Genomic DNA, 25,163 nt, shown 5'->3' with positions numbered 1-25,163 from the left:
CTCAGGAGTCCAGTGTTACTGGGCTCTCTCTGAGGCTTCTACAAAGCTGTGGTTCTGATCTAGGGCTCAGAATTTTTTCCCAATCTTATTCAGGTTGTTGCTAGAAGTGTTTCCTTTGAGTCCAGGAATGAGGTCCAGGTTGATTTCTTGCTGGCTGTCAGGTAAGGGTTGTTTTCTGCTGCTCCTGGAGACCGCCTACACTGGTACTAGCAGAGCAACATACAATTTTTTTAAAGATATGAGTTGCAACTCGGTTTGTACTTTTTCAAGATCCAAATAAAATTCTGAGATATGAGTCATGATTCGGGAAGCTGCCACTAGTTGGCACATTAGCGCATGGGTCCAGTATCAGCAGCACAACACCAGCATCTCCTTCTTTCTCATGTGTTACCCACAGAATCAAGTTGAATATTGTGCTCTGTACTCGTTTTTGAATCATTTTTGCATTTTTTACTAACTTTTTTGTGACTATCATGGGGCCAAAGAAAGTGAGTGTAAAGGACAGTGATGAGAAGAAGGGAATGATGTCAATAGAAAAACATGAACATGGTGTACGAGTGATTGAACTGGCAAGGCTGTAGGACTGCAACACATCTACAATTTGTACCATCCTTAAACAAAAGATGCCATCAAAAGCACAAATCCAGCAAAAGGAACTATAATTCTGTCCCAAGTAAGGACAAATATCCATGAAAAAATAGAGAAGCTTCTGCTGGTGTGGGTGAAAGAGAAAGAGCTGGCATGAGATACAGTGACGGAGACTGTAATATGCGAAAAGGCACATATTATTTATGGCAACTTTAAGAAGAAAGAACCATCAACCTCAAAAGAGGCACAGAAGATACGTTTAAGGCAAGTCATGGCTGGTTTGAAAATTTCAAAAAGAAATCTGGCATCCACTCGGTGGTGAGGCATGGTGAAGCTGCGAGTGCTGACGTTAAAAGAGCTGTGGAGTACATTGCACGTTTTGCTGCGCTTATAGCAAAGGAAGGCTACATCCCCCAACAAGTGTTCAACTGTGATGAAACAGGATTGTTTTGGAAAAAAGTGCCCTGGAGAACTTTCATCACCACAGAGGAGAAGAAGCTGCCAGGCCATAAACCCATGAAGGACTGTCTGACCCTTGCATTGTGTGCAAATGCTACTAGTGACTGTAAAGTAAAGCCACTGCTAGTGTATCATTCTGAAAATCCTTGAGCCTTTAAGACTCACAAGATTCTTAAAGAAAAACTGCAGGTTATATGGTATGGCAATGTTAGGGCATGGGTTACATGGCAGTTCTTTATTGAATGGGTAAATCTCGTCTTTGGACCTGCAGTGAAGAAATATCTTCAAGAAAATAAACTCTTGATGAAAGCATTACCAATCCTTGAAAATGCTCCAGCTCACCCACCTGGTCTTGAAGATGACAGTCTCAATGAGTTCAAATTTGTGAAAGTCCTCTACCTCCCACCCAACACGACTTCAATCTTCAATCTTGCAACCTCTGGATCAGCAGGTCATTTCCAACTTTAAAAACCTTTGCACAAAGCACTTGTTCTGCTGCTGCTTTGAGGTGACTGAGAATACAAATCTAACCCTTTGAGAGTTTTGGAAAGATCACTATAACATCATGATATGTTTATGCATTATTGACTTGGCATGGCAAGAGGTTACAAGAAGAACCTTGAACTCGGCATGGAAAAAGTTATGGCCTGATGTTGTTGCAGACAGGGACTTCGAAGGATTTGAACCAGAGACTGAGACGAGGTAGAAGCATTGGAGGAGATTGTGTCCATCAGAAAGTCGATGGGTCTGGAGGTAGATGAGGGTGACGTAAATGAGCTCATTGAGGAACATGAGGAGGAACTCTCAACTGAGGAGTTGAAGGAGCTACAGATGATGCAACATACGGAGCTTCTGCAAGAGATTAGTAGTGAGGAGGATGTAGGTTCGGAGGAAGTGATTTCTACAAGTGAAATTAAAGACATACTGGCTTTCAAGTTTTATTAAAAAGAAACATTCAGAAAAATTTTCAACTGGTTCTTGTGCTTCAGCACTTTTAATGACACTTGTTTGTCACATTTCCATAACATTTTAAAAAGCATGCAAAAGCAAACCTCTTTGGATAGATTTTTATTAAGAATTTCTGGGCCCTGGCTGGTTGGCTCAGCGGTAGAGCATCGGCCTGGTGTGTGGGGGACCCAGGTTCGATTCCCGGCCAGGGCACATAGGAGAAGCGCCCATTTGCTTCTCCACCCCCCCCTCCTTCCTCTCTGTCTCTCTCTTCCCCTCCCGCAGCGAGGCTCCATTGGAGCAAAGATGGCCCGGGCGCTGAGGATGGCTCCTTGGCCTCTGCCCCAGGTGCTAGAGTGGCTCTGGTCATGGCAGAGCGATGCCCCAGAGGGGCAGAGCATCGCCCCCTGGTGGGCAGAGCATTGCCCCTGGTGGGCATGCCGGGTGGATCCCGGTTGGCGCATGCAGGAGTCTGTCTGTCTCTCCCCGTTTCCAGCTTCAGAAAAAATACAAAAAAAAAAAAATTCTGCAAGTGAAAGTGCTGAAAGTGCAGCCAAAAAGGCTAAAACAGGTGATGATTAAATGCAAAATACGTAATGTTAAGTTTAGGTTAAATTTAAAGTTAGAAAGTGCATTTTTTTTACAATTAAGTTTTTGTGGATTCATTTTAAGTAAAGAAAGTGCAGTTTTAGTTTTGTTTAAAGTAAATGCAGTTTTAGTTTACATTTAGTGTTAAGAAAGTGCAATTTTAGTTTACGTGTCTACAATGCCTGCATTCCTTCCTTCTTCCCTCCGCCTCCACCATTCTCCTCCGTTAGCTCACTCGTCTGTCTCCAAGGTAAGAAATACAGTACTAAATAACACTTTTTTCTTTTATTTCATATATTTTGTTATGCATTGGTAAAATATACATGTGTGTTTTTTAATTAGAAACATGTCTTCATAATTTAGAATGCTTTGGAGATGTTTGAACAGGGTTGAAATGAATTAAATCTATTTTAGTTATTTTAAATGGGAAAAATTGACTGATTTACAAGTTCAGTTACAGAATGAATTCAACTTGTATCTCAAGGTACCACTGTACATTTCTTGCCCTATAGCCTCCTCTATCTAAAAATCTAGCAATGGAAAATGTCTCTGACATCACATCTCTGTTTAGAATCTCCCTCACTTTGGATCTGTCACCAAGATGGCTTCAGTCCCTCATAAGGGCTTACCTGAGTAAGTAAAGCTTATAACAGGGGTCCTCAAACTTTTTACACAGGGGGCCAGTTCACTGTCCCTCAGACCGTTGGAGGGCCGGATTATAAAAAAAACTATGAACAAATCCCTATGTACACTGCACATATCTTATTTTAAAGTAAAAAAACAAAACGGGAACAAATACAATATTTAAAATAAAGAACAAGTAAATTTAAATCAACAAACTGACCAGCATTTCAATGGGAACTATGCTCCTCTCACTGACCACCAATGAAAGAGGTGCCCCTTCCAGAAGTGCGGCAGGGGCTGGATAAATGGCCTCAGGAGGCCGCATGCGGCCCGCGGGCCGTAGTTTGGGGACCCCTGGTTTATAAGGATAATCTTCCTATCTTAAGGTTAACTAATTTGAGACCTTAATTGCATCTATAAAATTTTATCATAACATAAACTAGATTATTGTTCAAGTGAATAAATGGCAAAATGTGTATGTTTCTCAGTGAAACAAGAATCTTGAGATATATCTTAGAATTCTGCCTACAACAAATAATGAACAAATCAATCACAATCTCATCTTTCATAGTATATTCAACTGAGTTTGGGAAAAAAAATCAATGTCCAAATAATGATTTCAGTGTATATTTGACAGTGTTAATTAGAAATGTAGGTTGAGTACAGTCTTTACCAAGATTGTCTTAATTGGACAATGTACTTTTGTGACTTCATCTGTGACAAAAGCATAACCTGTTTTTAGGTTTAATTGAAGATATTATATCTTCCTAAATTTTTCTTTGGTCAAAATTTATCTCACAGATGAACATATATCTGATAGTTGCACTGGTGATACTCCATTCACCCTTCATGTTTGTCCACTCCCTTTGCCTCATGCTTTTCCCATGGCCAATCTCCCCTAGGAGGTGGAATTTTATAGATTGTCTTAATTGGTGGTCACCCTCTGTCTTCTGCCTGAATTGGATCCATGGCAGACACCGGTAAAAGAGCATAGGTGGGAGAATAGTGATATTGGAGTATTCTCCCTATGCTAGTTTGTAGATTGGCACAATTTTTGTGCAGGTGACTGTTCCCAAAACTATAGCTCTCTCTCTCGTCTCTTGCCTTCTATCAAGGTATGGTAATTGGTCTTTGCTGTTTCTGATCTAGGGTTCTTGGTTCTTTATCATTTTTCTTTCATTTCTCATAGCATTACCCAGACATAGTAAATATTCCCATTCTCAATTATTTTATTGAGTGTGAAATCTGTTACCTGATACTCTGATACAAATACTGTATCATTACCTGATATTCTTTCTTCTCTAAATGCCCTGGAATTTGGAAATTTGTTTAGGGTAGAAATGAGTTCTGTATGAGACCATGAAACAGTTATGGCCAATGGAACATAATCAGCTGAGCATGTGGGTAAAGCAGGTTACTTTTCTATTAGAGATGACAACCATTTCCTATTCTGCACCCTTGCTTCTTCCTGCTTGGTGGGAGGGAGAGAACTGTTCCCATAAAGCCACAAGCGTGTAGTAAAAAAACACCAAACCCTTAATGATGAGAGAATAAAAGGATGAAAACCACCTAAGTTTCTAGTGACAACTTGGAGTCACCAAACTAGTCCTGAGCTTCGTGATACAAATCAATACTAATGACAGTAGTGCTTTTTGTTTCCAGCGGCAGAGGAATATATTCCTGACTATATATCTACTCTCCCATTCCTGTCTGCTTCTTTCCATATAACAATGTTCTCAGCAGGTTAAGTGGAAGAAAAATGTGGAACATTGACTTTACTATTTCTACTAACCATGATCAGAGCACAGTTAAAGCAGGTTTGCAATTCCCAAGAGGTTCTTGAAGGGGCAAACTCCAGTTAACTCATTAACACATACATTCCTCTAACTTCTTATTATCAGTGAAAACCCATTGAGACTATTGTCCAGACTTTCTCGTAATACTTTGCATGGGTTTTATGTTACTCAGCCTTTAGTTTCTAAATACTTTATGCTTCTTTTCATCCCATAATCAGAGGAGGGATGGCAACTTCAGTGCACTTTTATAGGTATGCAATTCAGCATTTATAGGATCCTTGATCCTATTTATTAAATTGCTGCCTTTGTTTCTGGCTCATCTCACACTTGTCACTTTTGGTGGTAAGAAAGCAAACTGTTGCCTCTTCCTGTTTTGATTTCTCCTCCCATATTAACTTGATGGTCTATGTATTTTGTCCTCAGTATTTTTTTAATTTGTTTTTTTTTCTACTAAATAATGTAGTAGATTTTTCCTGTTACATGATTAATACACTCTCTGATAAATACCGGTCACTACACATTTATCTGTGACATGTTAATAACTCATCTCCTAGTGACATATAGAAAATTAAATAAACAGGAACCAGCCTCCCCTCAAGAAATCTTTATTCTTTTACCCACAACTGAGGCTATATGAGCAATTAAGATTTTGATCAGACATCTACTTTATCCTGAATTAGCCAATACAGGCTTGGAGTAATTAAGCTTGAGAAAATTTTTTCAGTATATATGGAAAAAAATATATTTTAGAGATAGCAAGAGGGAGGAACAATCAAGATGACAGTGAACTTTAACAATCAAGATGATAATGAACTTTATTTAAATAACATATGGGTAGAAGGAATCTCATGATACATGATGCCTTAAAATTAGCAATATTTGGTAGAGAGAAGCAGATTTGATGAAGAAAAGATATTTTTAAAATAGAAGACTAGATTATAAGACAGCATGAGACTTTGTTTTATGAAATATTCTTTCACATAACATTCATTTTATTCTGATTTCTGAGGCTGAGTTTAGCTACAGACCATTAGGTTTTAACTGTGAGCTGCTGAGATGAGACAGCAGCAAGATAAAACAGCCAACAAAAAAACAATGGGAGAAATTGAAGTGGTCAGCTTATTGAGCTTGAATCCATTTTATTGATATGAAGGAAAATAAAATCTGTTGCTGAAGTGAAAGGAAATGTTAGCAAATGATTTTATAAATTGTTCATTTTCTGTCTCATTTTTATTATGGTAACAATTAAAACTGAAATTGCCTTACCATTATTCCTGTTGTTCCAGTGCTATCTCATAGATACTGCTTGTTGCTTCCGTATTGAGACATTAGTAATGAGTGATAAAAGCAAACAATATACATTTTATGTTTTGTGTAATAATGAGTTTTTATGCTTTTCACTCCACAGTTTCAGATTATTCTCATTAACAAAATTTAGTAAAGTGATGATTTTGGGCATTTTCAGTCACTACTATTTTGCTTTTCTGTGGCTTATTTGTACTTACTGGAAAGTGTATGTAAGCACAACAACACGTTCCACATCCTTGGGTGAACAAAAATTGTTCACTGGCTGATAGATCTCATCCTAGTCTATCCTTCCCCACACCCTACCCAAACAGATATGTAATTTTGAGGTTTAGAATATTAATTTGTTGTGTTTATGGCAGGCACTTCCGTGATGTACACAAGTAGGTGTCAGTCATTACAATTAAAGATTTAATTTGTTTTCTTTTCTATAGGCAAATTATCTAAAAAAAGACAAGTATCTACACATACTAAAAAAGACATGGAGGAATGACAGCATATTATATAAATAAATTACAGAGGCCCATAAATATCTAACCAAATTTGATTATATTTAAAATCTTTGTATGTCAAAATGAAGCATTTCACATATAAAAGTTGATTTACAGAAAATCTTATTCTAAAAGAAAAAAGTAAAAGCTTTCATTTTAAATTACAGGTTTTATTGAAAAAACAACATAAGTCCATTAATGATCTTTAAGAAAGTGGAGGGGAGTGAAGAGGGACAAACATACAGAGATGGAAAATGATTTGACTTTGAGTGACAGGCAAACATAATCACTAGCTTAAATGCAAATGACATGTTCACCTGAAATCTATGTATTCTTATTGATCAATGCTACCCCATTAAATATAATTTCTAAATAAAAATTTTAAAAGATTCATTTTTAAGAAATGAATTTATTTATTTACAAGTTATTTTTCAGTGTTTATGAAAATTAACACAGTCATTTTAACAGCTTATTCTAAAAATGTTTTCTTTATACTTGCAAATTCATTTTTGATTCTTTGCTAATAATAATAATAGTAGTAACAATGATAGTAATATAAGTGCAGTTAAATATAATTTTACTTTAAATATTAAGCTAAAAAAGATACTATTAAATATTTTCTCTTATTTTATCTCTCCCTTTATAATTAATTTGAATATTTAATAAATTTAAAATTTTGAAAATAATTATATAAAATGTAAAAATTTTAATCAAAGTATTATTTTTAATATTTTAATTTAATTGGAAAATAATTCATGAAGAAGACAGACTATAAGAAGAAAATTTGATTGTATTAAATCACTTGATATTCAATAATTTTATTTAGGCATATGTACCTTTTTATTTGAGGGTATTCATATGACAAAAGTTTACAACTTTTAGCTTTTATCTGATTATGTTTTTTTCTGCTAAAATTTCAGATATAATACAACTGGAAGATTGCTTTATGCTTACAACATGAATAAACACTTAATTCAATGATAATACTGTTATTTAAATTAAATACACTTTACCACTTACCTCAAATGATTACTGTTGTGTCTAACGTATGCTACCTATTTTCAGTAAATCACATCAAAGACCTTAATTCTACCTGTTAAGTGATCCTCATTCTGTCTAGGAACACAACATCCTTCATGTGTGCCTCAGGTTCCTACAATTATTAATTTTAATAATGACTAGTTACTTGCATACCAGTTATGTCAGAGTTACTGCCTTTTCACTTAATTGAATTAGAAAACACTTTTGCTATGTAAAATATAATTAAATATTAAAAATAAATAACAAAATTTACTAATTTTAGAAAGTTAAATGACGTATTTTTTCTTTTTCTGACTTTTTCCTTATTTTAGAGATGTAAATAGTAACATGTGCAAACATATTTGTTTATATTATAAAATATATTTTATTTCTAAACATTGAATTTGATCAGAGGGAATAACTGAAAATTTAAGAAGTAGCTCTCATGCCTGACCAGGTGGTGGCACAGTGGATAGAGCATCAGACTTGGATGTGGAGGACTCAGATTTGAAACCCTCTGGTCACTAGCTTGAGTGTGGGCTCATCTGGTTTGAGCAAGGCTCACCAGCTTGAGCCCAAGGTTGCTGGCCTGAGCAAGAGGTCATTTGCTCTGCTGTGGCTCCCTGGTCAAGGCACATATGGGAAAGCAATCAATGAACGACTAAGGAGCCACAACAAAGAACTTTTGCTTCTCATCTCTCTCCCTTCCTGTTTTACTGTCCCTGTCTGTCCCACTCTCTGTCTCTCTCTCTATCTCTAATACACACACACACACACACACACACACACAGAACTAGCTGTTATTACTTAATATATTTCATCAAGTGTTATAAAAACTTACTTTCCATATTTCATATGTTATGACTGAGGGTCAACATTTCCAACAGATTGTATTAGTTATACAGGGAATATTAAATTGGCAAATAAGCTAATATAAAATGGTTACAAGTAAAGTTTTACTTGAGAGAAATGAAACTTTAATTTTGTTTCAATCTGTTTTAAATATAATGTGAGAGGATATCTAGTTCTTAGCCATAGCTTATGCATTTTTTAAAATTTAATTTATTGTGTCTACACAGATTCTAATGTTGCCCCGATTGTATCCTCTCTCCCTCACATTTCCCTCAACATATCACTTGTTCTCCTCCCAACAGCTCCTTCCCACCTTCCCTTCAGGTTTAATTTCATTTCTTAGTTTACATTGTTTCTTAGATTCCTCAAATGAGTAAGGCCATATGATATTTTTCTTTCTCTGCCTGGCTTATTTCACTTAACATAATAGTTTCCAGGTCCATTCATGGTTCTGCAAAGGGTAATATTTCATTTTTTTCATAGCCCTATAGTATTCCATAGTATATATGTACCACTGCTTTTTAATCCACTTGACTACTTATGGACACTTGGGCTGTTTCCAGATCTTTGCTATTGTGAACAATGCTGCCATAAACATGGGGGTGCATTTCTTTTATTTGAATCAGTGATATGGTGTCCTTGGGATATATTTCTAAAAGTGGGATGGCTGGATCAAAAGGCAGTTCCATTTTTAATTTTTGGAGGAATCTCCATACACACTTTTGTCAATAGTAATATGGGAAAATTATTTAATGTATCCATATATTCACATATTTACATGCATATTTAAAAGATTATTTATTTTATCTTTAAATATTTGTTTGGAACAGCAATAAAAACTAGTTTTGTAAAGGGGTAACCAAATAAAAATATTTATTACTAAAAAAGAAAAGACTAGTAATATATACATTATTTTTAGAATAATGTAAACTACCCCTTTTGGGCATCCTACTTCTATATTATTTCCATTGAATAGGTTTTTGCTTCTATGTACTACAATCTAATTTTATAAATACTCTTTTTTACTTAAGTTGTAGTCAATTTAATCTACAGGGTCTAGTAAACTTACCCCTTCTGGTCTCCACATATATGAATACAATATGTGCTATACATTTATACAGTACTTACAATGTAAAAAATAAAAATTTAATGTATTTTCTCTGAATCAAATTAATTTGATATAATGATGTGAAAAGAACTTTAACAAATAGGTATATGACATATGCTTAAAATTATATTTTTGGGCCTTGGCCAGTTGGCTCAGTGGTAGAGCATTGGCACAGTGTGTGGATGTTCTTGGATTGATTCCTAGTCAGGGCACACAAGAGAAGCACCCATCTGCTTCTCCAACCCTCTGCCTCCCCCTTCTCTTTCTCTTTCTTTTCTTCCTCCAACCATGGTTTAATTGCAGCAAGTTGGCCCCAGGTGCTAAGGATGGCTCCATGGCCTCCACCTCAGGCACTCAGAAGAGCTCAATTGCTTAGTAATGGAGCAATGCCTCAGATGGGCAGAGCATCAGCCCCTAGTGGGCTTGCCAAGTGGATCCTGTGCAAGGTGCATGCAGGAGTCTGTCTCTCTGCCTCCCCTCCACTCATTGAATTAAAAAAATATATATATATTTGTGGATATATCCCTTTTAGAAGAACAAAAAAGAAAAAAATAGAAATAGAATTTGAATAACAATATAAGAAAAAGACATTAAACATTATATATTAATCTTGGTTAATAAAACACATTTCATATTTCTTTTCTTAGTGCTTATTTTTTAGTTTCTTTAAGATGTTACTTCATAAGAAGAAGCTCTTAAGTTTAATGTAGACCATTTTATCTCTCTTTTATATTTAGTACTCTGTATTTATTATATAAAAATTTCTCCTATCCCAATGTTAGAAATATTTATATCTATGCTATTTAAATTTTTTTTAAAATTTTCTTCTAGCATTTAAGAACTTAATCCAATGGCATTTAATTTCTATTAATGGTATGAGGTAGGTTTAATTTAATTTTATTCACATGAGTAACCAAATTATCTAACTGAACAATTCTGTTGTTCTCAACTGCTCTGCATTGCCAAGTATGGCACATATCTAAGTTCATTTGGTAAATTTATTCGTGCATCATGTTTTTTTTAGTAAAATAGCTTTGCATTAAAATCTGCTAAGGCTCTTTTTCTTTTAACTCTTCAATGATAGAAGTTTCTTGTCTATTCTTTGCATGAGAGCATAGTTTTCCATTTACTTCAAAATTCTGACAGTAGCAACAGAGGAAGAATTGAGCTTTTTCATTGTGTAAAGGTCCATGGACTTTTACTTTAGGACTTGGTATGGGAGGAATGGAGAAGGAAGTACAGCAAGATGATCAAATCTTACAATTTATTCCAGCAAAACTTTTAGGCTGCCCTTATATTCATCTTACTGCTATCTGAATCTTTATTTTGTCCCACAGGAGACAATTCTACAATAAATGAGCAGACATCAATTGTCTCAAAGAAAATAGAGGAGAGGCAAAATATAATTTAAGGAATATTTCTCCAACCTCTGTTCTGTTGTGTCCAACATCCCTTTTTCTAATATATATTCTCATTTAACACAATTATCTCAATGGAAGAGAAACATTTGCTCCAGGATTTTCTTGGACTCAATGATAACTTATTTTTGTTAATTACTAACTTCCCAGGTTTCTCCTTAAAATTCTCAAGGTACCTGGAGGGAGATGAAAATAGCAGCAGCCCTTTCCAGTTGGCCACCTTGACAGAAATAAAAAAAAAAGTTACTCTTATTTTTATCTAGAAGATATTATGCAAACTAGCCCTTTGCTTTGATTTTGTGGATTACTTGCATCTTTCTAGATTTAGGTAAATGCTTTTATTCCTTTAAAATTCTATAAACACAGCCAAAGATTTATTTATTTTTATTATTTTTACCTATTGTACCAAACATTTTTTTATAAACTATTCTAGATTTTTTTTGTCCCAGTTTTTCCTTTCCCATCCACTACTGCAGTTTTGGCTCCAACTAACTTAGTGAGGGCTCAACCTCACAAAGCATTCCAGAAATGCTAATAAATGTCAGGGCAAATAATTAACCAATGGAGGATAAGAGACAGTGAATAAATTATCCATTTTCACCTGAATGAGCTGTCTGAACAAACAGTTTATATAGCTTATGAGAAGATAGTTCTATGAGATGGAATAATCAGCTGCACTTAGCAAAACCCTATCAGTAACACTTCTTAGTATAGGCTATCTCACCTAATCAGCCTCACTCTTGCTTCCTTGGATTACCAACTTTAGTAATCAAGCACATAAATCTTTGACTCAGGCTCTGATTTCTGAGTAATCTACCTAAAACTTCTATTCCACATTGATCATACATAATCTGAAAATGTAAGTGTTCTTTAGTCCATGAATGGCCCTTCCTTATTCAAATATAAGAAGTTTCTATGCTATTTTGTATGAAAGAAAGTATTTAATTAGTAGATACAACTTGAAGAGCCTCTGATCATTAAGGCCTGAAGCAGTTTAACTGGTTCTGAGTACAGAGTATGTATTGTCTATTTCTATATAAATTACAGTTCAGTTGAAGAAATGAAATATGAAACCAGCTGTAATAAGATATCAACCTAAGCATACTAATTATTTTCCTCTTATGTGTCATAAAAACCCACAAAATATAAAATGATACTGCAGAAAACCAAATTAGTAATATAAAGCATAGGACAGAAAATCATGGAGAGTAACAAAGAAATAGCCTAAATGCTATATTAATCTCAAGATATTTTTATTGTTAGTTTCTCCAAAATACACACATTGATTTTCCAGTTTTAATTATTAATTCTAAGACAAATAAATAAGTAAAATTGCTACTTAAAAACTGTGCAAGTGACTTATTTTTGAGTCCCCTTTTGGTATAATTGAATATCATCATCATAATCCAGTAATAATGATTTACATTATTATCTCTGACATTTATTATACTGAAGACTTTGTAGACAACTCAGGAGCTACAAAGAGAGAATATTCACAAAAGTCAGATTCTCCTTATCTATTTTCTTTTGTTTGGCCTTTTCTCTAAATCCATGATAATCTTTTTTTTATTTTAATTTTTATTATTAAGTGAGAGATGGGAAGGCAGAGAGACAGATTCCTGCATTCACCCTGATGGGGATTCACCTGGCAAACCCTCCACCTGGCCATATTTTGCCCATCTGGGGCTGTTGTTTCATTGCTCAGCAACCAGGCTATTTTAGTACCTGAGGCAGGCATGGAGTCATTCTCAGTACTGGGCCTCAACTTCTTGAACCATTCAAGCCATGGCAGTGGGAATGGGAGAGAGAAAAGGTAGCAGGGAGGTATAGAGAAGCAGTGATCTTTTCCTTTGTGCCTTGACCAAGAATCAAACATGAGACTTCCACACGAGGGCACACACGCTACAACTGAGCTCACCGGCCAGTGCAGTGCATGATATTCTTCCATCTAGCTTCTTTCTTAAAGCTTCTGACTACCTGCTCAAAAGTTATTGATCAACTAGTAAACCAGTTATTGTCAGAAAATCACAGTTTATTTTCTATGTTAACTCATGAAAATTTTGCTTTTAAACCGTATGAATTTTAAGAGATTAATGAAGATGTAATAAACATTGCTATTTTTCAATAATTAAGTAAAAAATTTACCCAGGTTCTTTTTCTATATTTTTGTATTTTCATTAAAAAGTTCATTAAAAGTTGTTTTACATAATAGTTCTTATACCATATAAAAATATCATACCATAATAATGGCAATATTATATATTTTAGAAATATTTTTCTATTTTGAAAAAATAGCAATTATTAATTATGTTCAGGTAATGTTATAGTTTTCCTGAGACTTTCAAATTGAATCTTCAATATATTTTTATTAACACATCAATAAAAATTCTATTAAGTGTAATTCTATAACAACATATTTTATATTTTTCTTATATTTTGCAAAGCACATTCAATGAATTGCAGAATGGGACCTTTCATATTTCATGGAACAAAAATTGAAAATTACATTCTGTATGGAATATTGATGTTGGGAAAAACTATAATATAAATTCTTATATAATGTAAATCCTATAAATTTTTTACCATAGCTCTAATATTCCTGATGTTCAACTGACTATATCTTCATTATATATTTATTCTTTCTTATCAATGTCAGTTTAAATGATCTTTCTATTGTGATGATGTCTGAATAAGTGTATGCATAAATTACTTTGTACTTAGTGATTATTATTAATTTCTAAACATGGGTTTTTTAGAAAAGGATAGGTTTAAGTTTCTAAATTTTTAAAACTATGCATTTCAGTTCAATATTTTAAAATGAAGCACACATTTTTAATAATTCTATTGCTCATCAGATAAATAACAAAACACTTTGTTTTCTGTCTATGGCTCTGTAGAATTTTTTATATGATACAATAAATATATTTACTCTAAAGGAAAAATAATATTGCTGTATAATGTAGCAGAATTAAAAGGATATGGGTCTTGAAAACAAACCACAGATAGTAAGGAGATAAAGCTATTTTGCTGTTGTTCTTGACAAGCACGTGGAGTAAATTTTTATTGCTAAAATATAAATGAGACATGTGACAAGTTAAAAAGTCTTGTTAACCCTCTGAAATTGCATTAATTCCCAAATATTTTTTATGCTTCAAAATGGAACATTAAACAACTGTCATGTATTAAATAAATCAAGAAGCCACTTTATTAAATAATTAAACTTCTTTTGCCATTCAATAATTTATGTAATACATTTAAGCTGTGCCATGAGTGTGGTCTTAGTGCTATGTCCACTGGCTAGAAAATTACTGAATAATTTTCTAAGAGGAACAATCTCATCTAATGTTATTTTAACATATGTTGGAACTTAATAACTACCTAGAATAGAATATATAAAGCATATTAAATGTGTCCTCACAAATCACTTAAAGGAAAAATAGTAACTAGACTGTAGAATACCCAGTTATCAATTCCTCTGAATTATCAAAATTAATATAACCAATAATTTGGTATCATGTGCCTAAATATATAATTTTTTTGACAAGAAATAATCAAGTTTATATTATTGTAGCTCAACATACATAACCTGAACCAAATAATGAAAAAGTCAGTCAGAAAACAACCAACCTCAAATTGAAATAACTGCTATGGCAATGCAAAAAAATTAAAAGATTGAGAAAGACTTTAAAATTAAGAGACTAAATGGATATGACAAACAATGGCAAGTATTTTTCTTGACTTAGTTATAAGAAAAACAAGCAAAAAATTCTTTATATGATGAATTTTAATATATACTGTAGGTTAAAGTGTTATCTCAATGCTGAAATATTAAATATGATCATTATATTTAAATGAAATACTGTGTTCTTGAGAAATACACTAAAAAAAGTATTAAGGAATAAAGGAGTAAGGTAAAACTTATTGAAACCAGGCAAAGAGTATATGTAGTATTTTGTGCATTTTTTCAACTTTTCTGAAAGTTGGATATTATTTTTTAATAAAACACTAAAAGATAAATAAATGTTCAAATAAAATTAAATGCATGCTAGAGAAACTAAAATTATTAGCAATTGTGTTATAAGCATCTCAGTTTAGATTGTTTTTTAAAGTATGTGCACTTCCTGAATTTTAAGGAAGGATAGGAAAGATTTATTTCCATGAGACTTAGGCAGAACTTATCTAGTTCAATAAGTTTATGCATTAAATTTTTATATCTATGTAAGATTATAATAATTTAAAGAAAAGGTGAAGCAAAAATAAAAAATACTAAAATATAGAATAATTATTCAAAAAGCAGGAAAAAATAAAAACAGACCTCCAAAATGATTCAGATAAAGTTGTTATTATCCATGTACTTTAAAAATAATTATTTTATTTTAAAAAACAAAGGGAAATATGGACTAAATATATGATGAGTTAGTGAATGTAAACAAAAAATTACAGTCTAATTTACACTTTTAAAATATCAAAATACAAGAAGTCATTGAGTATGTTTAAAAGCAAAATGTAGAGTTATTCATCTGAAAGACTAAAGAATTGCCCTGGCTGGTTGGCTCAGCAGTGGTGCCTAACCAACTGCTGCTCCTCCCCTCCCCCCCTTCTCTCTCTCTCTCTCTCTCTTCCTCTCCTGAAGCCTGGCTCGACTGATTTGAGCACCTTGGCCTGGGTGATGAAGATGGCTCTGTAGCTTCCCACTTCAATGCTAACAATAGCTCAGTTACCAGAGGTCCAAGAAAGACAGAGCATCAGCCCCAGATGGGGGCTGCCAGGTCAGTCCCTATATCTCCCCTCCTCTAACTTAAAAAAAAGACTACAGAATTAAAAATTCTGAAGAAAAATTGAAGAGATGGGCAGAAAAATTGAAAGAAAGAAAAAAAAAGCAGAAATAAGTATAAGAAACCTGTGAAATATAGGAAAAGGATTTGAGTCCAAATGGAATTTGAGATTGATAGGTGAGTGAGATTCAGGCAGAAAAAATATTCAAAAAGATAACCTGTAATTATTTTTCATAACTAAAAAAATACAAACCCACAGAATTAAGAAACTTAGACTGCTTCTTAAAAAAGATACAATGTAAGTCACACATAGATATATAATAATCAAACTTAATAAAGTAAAAAATAAAGACAAAATTGATAAGTTGCAAGAATAAAATGACAATATTTTTACAAAAACAGTAAGTCTTGTTACTTTTCAATCTACACTATAGATATCAAAAGTAAAAAAATAAGAGACATTTTAAATATTGAAAGAAAAATATAACAGAATTTTTATAAGAATTAAACAATTTTGAAAAATGAGAGTGAATTATATACTTTTCTTGTATACGCTGTTGAAATATAAAAAAGCTTGAAAATCAAGGGAAAAATAAGGGTAATTATAGAAACAAAGAAAAAAAGTAAAAAACAAACAAAAATTTTAAAAACCAAAGTTGTTTCTTTGAAAAGAAATAGTGTTTAAAGCATCGAGCTGGGATGCTGAGGTTGCTGGTTCGAAACCCTGGGCTTGCCTGGTTAAGGCACATATAGGAGCTGCTCCTCCCTCTGTTCTCTCTATCTCTTTCCTCTCTTTCTCTCTCTCTCTCCTCCCTCTCTAAAAGTGAATAAATAAAATCTAAAAAAAGAAGAAGAGCAGATAATAAACTAGACACTAAAGATACAGTAGCTTTTTAGTAAGTATATATTAATACAACTATAGTTCAGTGGAAAAATGGAACATAATTTTGAATCTAGAAACAGACCAATACATTATTTTCAATAGCCAAATTACACCTGCAGCTGGAGTATAGAATATTACTGTCTAGAGCAGTGGTAGTCAACCTGGTCTCTACTGCCCACTAGTAAATGTTCCAGCTTTCATGGTGGGCGGTAGTAGAGCAACCAAAGTATTAATAAAAAGATAGATTTAACTATAGGAAGTTGTTTTATAAAGATTTATTCTGCCAAACAGCGAAAATCCAACATGAAGTACTTGGTAAGTAATTGTTATTATATGCTTTAACTTGCTGTAACTCTGCTTTATAAATTTTATAAAGTAAAGTTACTTTCCTACTTTATAAATCACCATTACTGTGGAACCAGTGGGCAGTTAGAAAATTTTACTACTAAAATAGATACAAAAGTGGGCAGTAGGTATAAAAAGGCTGACTACCCTTGGTCTTAAAGTCATGCTCAGTCCAGATCATGACTGGACTGAGGTGTTGTGATGGTATGTCAACTTCTAAGTTAGCATCCATATTTCACATGTTTATTTTTGTAAAATTATGTATTAGGTCATTTGGCAAGAGAATAGCTATATTACAATATTTAAGGCTTTAGAGTTTACACCCATATGCACAACAATGAGTATACAAGCTAGCAAGAGTATGACTATTAAAAATTAGAACATTCTTTTGACCGAGTCCCCTCATTTCACAAATGACATGAATGAACACAGGTCAAAGCCAAGCCAGTAGAAGTTTCTTGTTTACCCTGATAATAAGTTCAGACAAAGAGACACACACACAGAGAAAATATAAAACTACAGACCAATATCTCTGAAAATTTTTGACACAAAAATCTTAATCAAAATATAAGAAAATCAAATTCAATGGCACAGTTAAAAAAAACATATATCATAACCTGTGGGTGGGATTTATATCTGTAATGAAAGGTTATTTCTATATATGAAAATCAATCAATGTAATACAGTACATTAACAAAATAAAGGGAAAAAAACATATAAACCATATAATGATCTCAATACAGAAAAAGTATTTGATAGAATTTGGGTTTTTTGCCCTATGTATTATGATGAAAACATCCAACACATTATGAGTAGAAGGAAACTACCTCAACATAATAAAAGCATATATTAAAAGCCCACAACTAACATCATACTTACTGGGAAAAAGCAGAAGTATTTTCCTCTAAGATCAAAAATTATATTATAAAAATGTACACTTGAAACCAATATGATTCTAATAAACTGTGTCACTCCAATGATGTTAACTCTTACTACTATTATTCAACAAGGTATTGGAAGTTCTGGTCAGACCAATCAGACAAAAAAAAAAAATCAAAGGCATACAAAATGAAAAAGAAGAATTAAAATTATGTTTGTCCATAGATGAGATAATCATATATGTAAAAAACCCTAAAGATCCTACACACAACTTCAAAAAAAAAAAAAAACCTGTTAGAACTATTAAGCAAATTCAGCACAGTTGAAGCATATAAAGTCAGCATCTGAAATTAGCTGTATTTCTGTTCACTAACAATGAATAATCTGTAAAGGAAATTAAGAAATAATCCCATTTACTATAGCATCTAAAAGGATAAAATACTTAGAAATAGACTTAACCATATACAAAAAAATAACTCAAAATCAATTAAAGACATTAATATAAGACCTAAACCTATTAAAATTCTAGGGAAAATGAGAAAAGCTTTAGGAACCTGGATTTGGCAATGATTCTCTTGATATTATAGCAAAAGAATAGGGAATGAAAGAAGACCAAGGGGACTGCATAGACCATAAAAACTTTCACATCAAAAATATTAACTATTGAACTGGACTCTTAACAATGGCTATTATAATGCCAAATATAATGTTGTGAATTTTTATTATAATAAAAAATCAAATAATATTTTTGCTATGCATAGCCATTGCTATTCAGCAAAGTAAAGCTTCAATGCATCTTGAGAATAATGAAGTGAAAATTAGGACTTCTTTTTTTAAAATTAATCCTGGGGGAGTTCTATGAAATCTATTTAGAGATATTTCAAAGAATCCTGCAGTATGGATTTTTTCCATGTTACATCTTTTACAAGATTATGTTGATGAAATATGAGACCTTTACCAGATCTCATCTATTTTTGTAGATTTTTCTGCTGGTGCTAATTGAGTATGCTGCCAATTTCTATGGGCTATGGTGGGTAATTTGATGTAAGTTTTTTTTGCAGGGTTTCATTTGATGCCTTCTAGTGTCATCAAACGTTATACTAAAAGTCTCAGGTATTATCCTCATGTTATTTACAACCATAATTTTCCATATATCTCTTCTGATTTTGGAGAAAATGCTGAACCATAATAGCTTTTTTGAAACTCTCTAAAGAGCACTTTGGAGTATTACCAGGCAAGGTCTTGGTGATTGCTGCCTATTTAGTATAGAAATCAGTAAACATATTTCCTGGCTATTATTTCTTTTGTGTGAGCCTGTACCTTTATTGACATAGACAACAGAGGACTTAAAATAGCTTTGATCTGTTGGTCATTTTTAATGAAGTTTCTTCTGAGATCAAGAATTCTTCTGGTTTCTGTAATATTCTAAATCATGGGCTACCCCAGAAGCATGCTGCTGTTAATAAATATGTATATTAGCTCTCATAATTCTGGATACTCAGCAAGCTAGATGAATGACATGAATTCTGCCATCTCAACAAAGACTTCTGTCTGGCAAGAAGACATATCCGAGGGGTAGGTTCAGATTTATTGTGTTATAGGCTGTCTGATATTTTCAAACATAAGCTTTTCTACGGAAGGGGTTTTTAATGCATGTGCTTGTAATATGGACTTTTTTTCAGAAAGATGCTGGGACACTTGTGAGTTTTTCCTTCTTTTGGTAGTGAAAAGATAGCTGAATAGAAATGTTTGAGAAAGAAAGGAGCATAAGAATTTGCCTCCCAGGTATAAATCATTTTCTAAGGGACTTATTACTTCTAATAATATTAAATCACAAATTAGAAAGTTTAATATTCTTTCTGAGCTAAAATAGGTAGTTATAATCATTCTTAAAGCTCACTCACTTCATATTTAGAACATATCAAGAAATCATTTGCATATTTGAGTATGACTGGAGTATCAGGGAAATCTAAAATTTTAATAAACTTCCTCAAGGTCCTGGCTAAAGACTTATGAAAAGTAGGACAGTGTTTAAGTAAACTCTGGAGACATACCTGTCCCAGTATGTTACTGTGTTTTCTAGAAAAAGAAAGGTAGATATGTACTGTCTTCTTTTCAAGGGACACCAGTGTAAAGTTTATAGGCTGGGCCATGGGAAGTATCTGTGTGTAATTAGAAACTGGATGAGTCAATTCGTATGAGAGGAACAGGTATGTAAGGTTTATATTCCATGTCTATAACTATCAAAAATTTGTAGAGTTGTCACTTAATACTTAAACAGATTTCTCCGTGATTGTAAAAGGGTAAAAGAAAATTGGCCATTAGATTCCCACTCAGAGTACCTTTATTAATCAGCAGGCTAATTTTATTTTATTTTTTTTAGTTTCTTAGTAGGAACAGGAAAAGTATTTACACAATGTGGTTTTCTCCTTGCAATTTTTGCAGGCGTCTTCTTTTAAAGGATCTCTTTCTGGTATATAATGACTAGATAAGAGTAGCTAGTTGTTTTATTTGCAAGATCATCAGCATCAGTTTTCCTTGGGACTTATTCTCTTACTTGAAGACTATTTCAAAAATGCTGAAAAGTAATGAGATGTCACACTAGGACTATATCCAAGTGCAGATTTTACTGCAATTTATTTATTTATTTGTTTGTTTGTTTATTTTTGTGACAGAGACAGAGAAGGCAGATAAGGACAGACAGACAGAAAGGTAGAGAGATGAGAAGCATCAATTCTTCATCGCAGCATCTTAGAGTCTTTAGTTGTTCATTGATTGCTTTCTCATATGTGCCTTGACCGAGAGATTACAGCAGAGTGAGTGACCCTTTGTTCAAGCCACTGACCTTGGGCTCAAGCCAGTGACCTTGTGCTTCAAGTCAGCGATCTTGACCTCAAGCCAGCTAAAATAGGGTCATGTTTATGATCCCACACTCAAGCCAGCAACCCTGCGTTCAAGCTGGTGAGCATGTGCTCAAGTCAGATGAGCCCATGCTCAATTCCACAAACCCAGGACTTTGAACCTGGGTCTTCTGCATATTGCATCCCAGTCCAACACTCTATGCACTGCACCACCACCTGGTCAGGCTTTACTACACTTTAAATTATCATTTTCTGTCTTAAGGCTGGCCACAAAGCATGAAGAGAATAATTGGGCAGAGCTGTTTCAAAATTTACAGCTAATCATTGCAATACAAGGGTTAACCTATTCTTGAGTTCTTCAAAAGATTTATCTTCTTTATTTTTGCAAGAGTGTATTGAATTATAAACTATTTTCACAAAAAATATTGGAGAGATGCTCCAAAAATATCTTATAGTTTTAAGTTTTGAGACTATTCTTGTTTATTGTACAAAATGGGGCCTCCTAAATCAATCTTAGGCTCTTCCTCCTCTGCATTTGGTATTCATTATCTGCATGTAAAATTTCTTTTGCATTCTTAGAACTATTTTAAATTCTTCTGTAAATTTCTCTTGATCTTTTGGTATCGAGACATAAACAATAGCTATCAAGATTAGGGCTTAAAACAAGGTGTAAGGGGCCTATTCTATTCTAGTTGTAGCTCAATTTTAACAGGAAATTTAGCAATGGTGGTTAGCATGGTAGATGAATTCGTCAGATGGAAGGGCAGAGACAGAGAGTAATGTAGGTCTGCCGGACCAGTAAAGAAATAAAAATCATTAGGTTCAATTTATTGTTAGAGGAATATGAAAGAGAGATTTTAAGTGTTTCATAGTTTACTTGCCTTGCTGATAGTTTAAAAAATATCTTTTTTTTACCTGAATTCATTTGGAAGCATTCTCATACCAGTTAAAATGAAGACTATTGAATGTTTGAGATTTTGTTTTCTTTTTTCCTCTCTAAGCTATTTTTCAAATAGATAATTTTGTTTGTATTATGAGTTTAGGATTGGTAAACATAATATTAAAAGAGTCTTGGTGAGCAATCTATTTTTTTAAAAAAGTAAGCAGTTTTCTTAAGTGTGAGATTTATTGCCCATTTGGGCAACTGTTGCCCAAATGAACAAACTATTTGCCTGGATAAATTGGTTTCCAAGAATCTGCTGAAGGAAACTGTAAAGTTATTTACTGTTATATAAACTTATTTTCTGGGTCAGCATTTACTGAAGTAGACACCTAAGTTAGGTTGATAAAGATTGTCTAGGTTCTAAGTGCCAATAGTTGAATTATATTGAAATACATTGTTTCAGTTTTACAAAAAAGTGTCAAACTATTCAATTATTAAAATAGACTATGGTAACATTAATACTAAATTTATTTCAAGTCATAGGTGGAATCTGCATACTATATAGCTTGTATCTTTGAGAAAACTGAAGTTTTACAAGAACTTTATATTTTAAAAATATGTATATACTATTTGTAAAGTATTTAACATTGTCCACAGGAAGTCTGGACTTTGCATTCAGCTCCAGGGAGATAATTTCTAATGCCTTGTAATGTCTTGCCCCATAAAAGTTTGTTTAACTTGGGAACATTAGAACAAGCCAGGCAGTCTAACAATGTGACTCATGGTCAGAGTTCTGGGTCTTGTAATATCAGTAGGATCACCAGAGGGCGGGAAAGTGGGGTCAGCCATATGGGCAGTTTATCATGTTTATGTGGAAGAGCTCTAGTAAAAATTCCAGACATCATGTTTTGATAGAACTTTCCTGATTGTTAAAATTATCTACATACATATACACAAGATGCTGGGAGAAGAGGACAACTGGAAAACTCCATGTCTAGATTCTAACCATGGTTTCTTCCTGTGGATGATTTTAATCTGTATCCTTTCACTAAAAAACAAACAAATAAAAAACAATAATTGTGAGCTCTGTGAAGCTTCCAGTAAGTTATGAAAGGCAACAATGGCCTTGTAACTCATGAATTTGCAGCTGGTGTCAGAAGTGGTGTGTTCTTGTAGATGGTTCCACAGTTTTGTGTACACATATATACACACATTTTATATATACATAAACACACTTGCCTTCCTGACTTCTAATATATGAGAAATGCAAATCACAATGTTATAGATACTACATAATACATTTCTATTGTGTATATATGATAATTCAGCTTTTATAATAGTGAAACTTTTATTTGAGATTGCATAATCAAAGATTCATTATTTATTTTTCTGAGGTTTTCTTAATTTATATTTCTAAATTTAGTCAAATGTATATAAATAAACCAGTGCTTTATCCAAATGCCTTCTCATAGTTAAACTCCATGTATTTTAATTTCTGTGTCATATTTAAAACCTAAAGAACTTTCTCTCATATTATCCTATGTTTATTAAAGAATTTGCATAATAAATTATTTCTTTAAACTTGCTTTAATTCAAAGGGAAAAACTGTGTCTGCAGGTGATTCTATTTCTGTAAAATTTATGTTTTACAATCCAATTAAAAAATGGGAAGAGGACATGAACAGACACTTCTCCCAGGAAGAGATACAAATGGCCAACAGATATATGAAAAGATGCTCAGCTTCATTAGTTATTAGAGAAATGCAAATCAAAACTACAATGAGATACCACCTCACTCCTGTTAGATTAGCTATTATCAACAAGACGGGTAATAGCAAATGTTGGAGAGGCTGTGGAGAAAAAGGAACCCTCATTCACTGTTGGTGGGACTGTAAAGTAGTACAACCATTATGGAGGAAAGTATGGTGGTTCCTCAAAAAACTGCAAATAGAACTACCTTATGACCCAGCAATCCCTCTACTGGGTATATACCCCAAAACCTCAGAAACATTGATACGTGAAGACACATGTAGCCCCATGTTCATTGCAGCACTGTTCACAGTGGCCAAGACATGGAAACAACCAAAAAGCCCTTCAAGAGAAGACTGGATAAAGAAGATATGGCACAGATACACTATGGAATACTACTCAGCCATAAGAAATGATGACATCAGATCATTTACAGCAAAATGGTGGGATCTTGATAACATTATAAGGAGTGAAATAAGTAAATCAGAAAAAAACAACTACATGATTCCATACATTGCTGGAACATAAAAATGAGACTAAGAGACATGGACAAGAGTGTGGTGGTTACCAAGGGTGGGGGGGAGGGAGGACATGGGAGGGAGGGAGGGAGAGAGTTAGGGGGAGGGGGAGGGGCACAGAGAACTAGATAGAGGGTGACAGAGGACAATCTGACTTTGGGTGAGGGGTTTGCAACATAATTTAATGACAAAATAACCTAGACATGTTTTCTTTGAATATATGTACCCTGATTTATTAATGTCATCCCATTATCATTAATAAAAATTTATTATAAAAAAAAATTATGTTTTAAATTTTTTTAACTAAGAAAACTTTCTATATCCTTATTATTTTTTTCTACTTCAGCTACAAAAAATTAAGTCATATTGAAGCCCAGAGTAAATTCTAGTGTCAATCAAATAATTGAAGATTTTAAATATCCATATTTATTAATTTTATCCTAAATTCCAGCACAGTGTTTCTGAAACAGATTCAGTTATTCACATAATATAATATGCCAGTTTTCTTATGCCATAAAAAATTCTTCCTTCTAGTGTGATGTGATGAGAACCAGACATCATTCAAATATATCAGACCAGTATTGTCAGTAGCAAACCATCCAAAAATGAATGTGAGCATTTATTAGGGTGAAAAGGTATCTGTCTTCCCTTCCCATTCTAAAAATACATCCTTAGGAATTTAATAAGGAGGGTACTGGATCCCCGTGCTTTGCAATGCAAACAATTTTTTCTGGGGAAGATAAGACTAGAATCTCAAGTTTTACAAGTCAGGAATGTCTCTAGGGTCTCGTGGGTCTCAAGTTCCCTTTGAAAATATAAACATATACCTCAGGAGTAATAGATCTCTTTGAAGTTTTCACTGACTAATCAGTCATAAATTAACTTCTAAGTCTCATCTTTTAACCCTGGTTAAAATTTTCACAGAGACACTTAATTGTACAGAAACATAAAAATATTATTCTATGCCTCCAAATTGGTAAGATCTAAACCCCTCCAATATTTGAGTAGATTGTTTATTGCTTTATAATTGATTTAAGCTTGTAAATTGCAGTTTCAAAAAGCGATGAGTAAGCG

Source organism: Saccopteryx bilineata, chromosome 8 (assembly GCF_036850765.1).
Source record: "Saccopteryx bilineata isolate mSacBil1 chromosome 8, mSacBil1_pri_phased_curated, whole genome shotgun sequence".
NCBI classification, from domain to species: Eukaryota; Metazoa; Chordata; class Mammalia; order Chiroptera; family Emballonuridae; genus Saccopteryx; species Saccopteryx bilineata.
Note: the sequence above shows the minus strand (reverse complement) of the source record.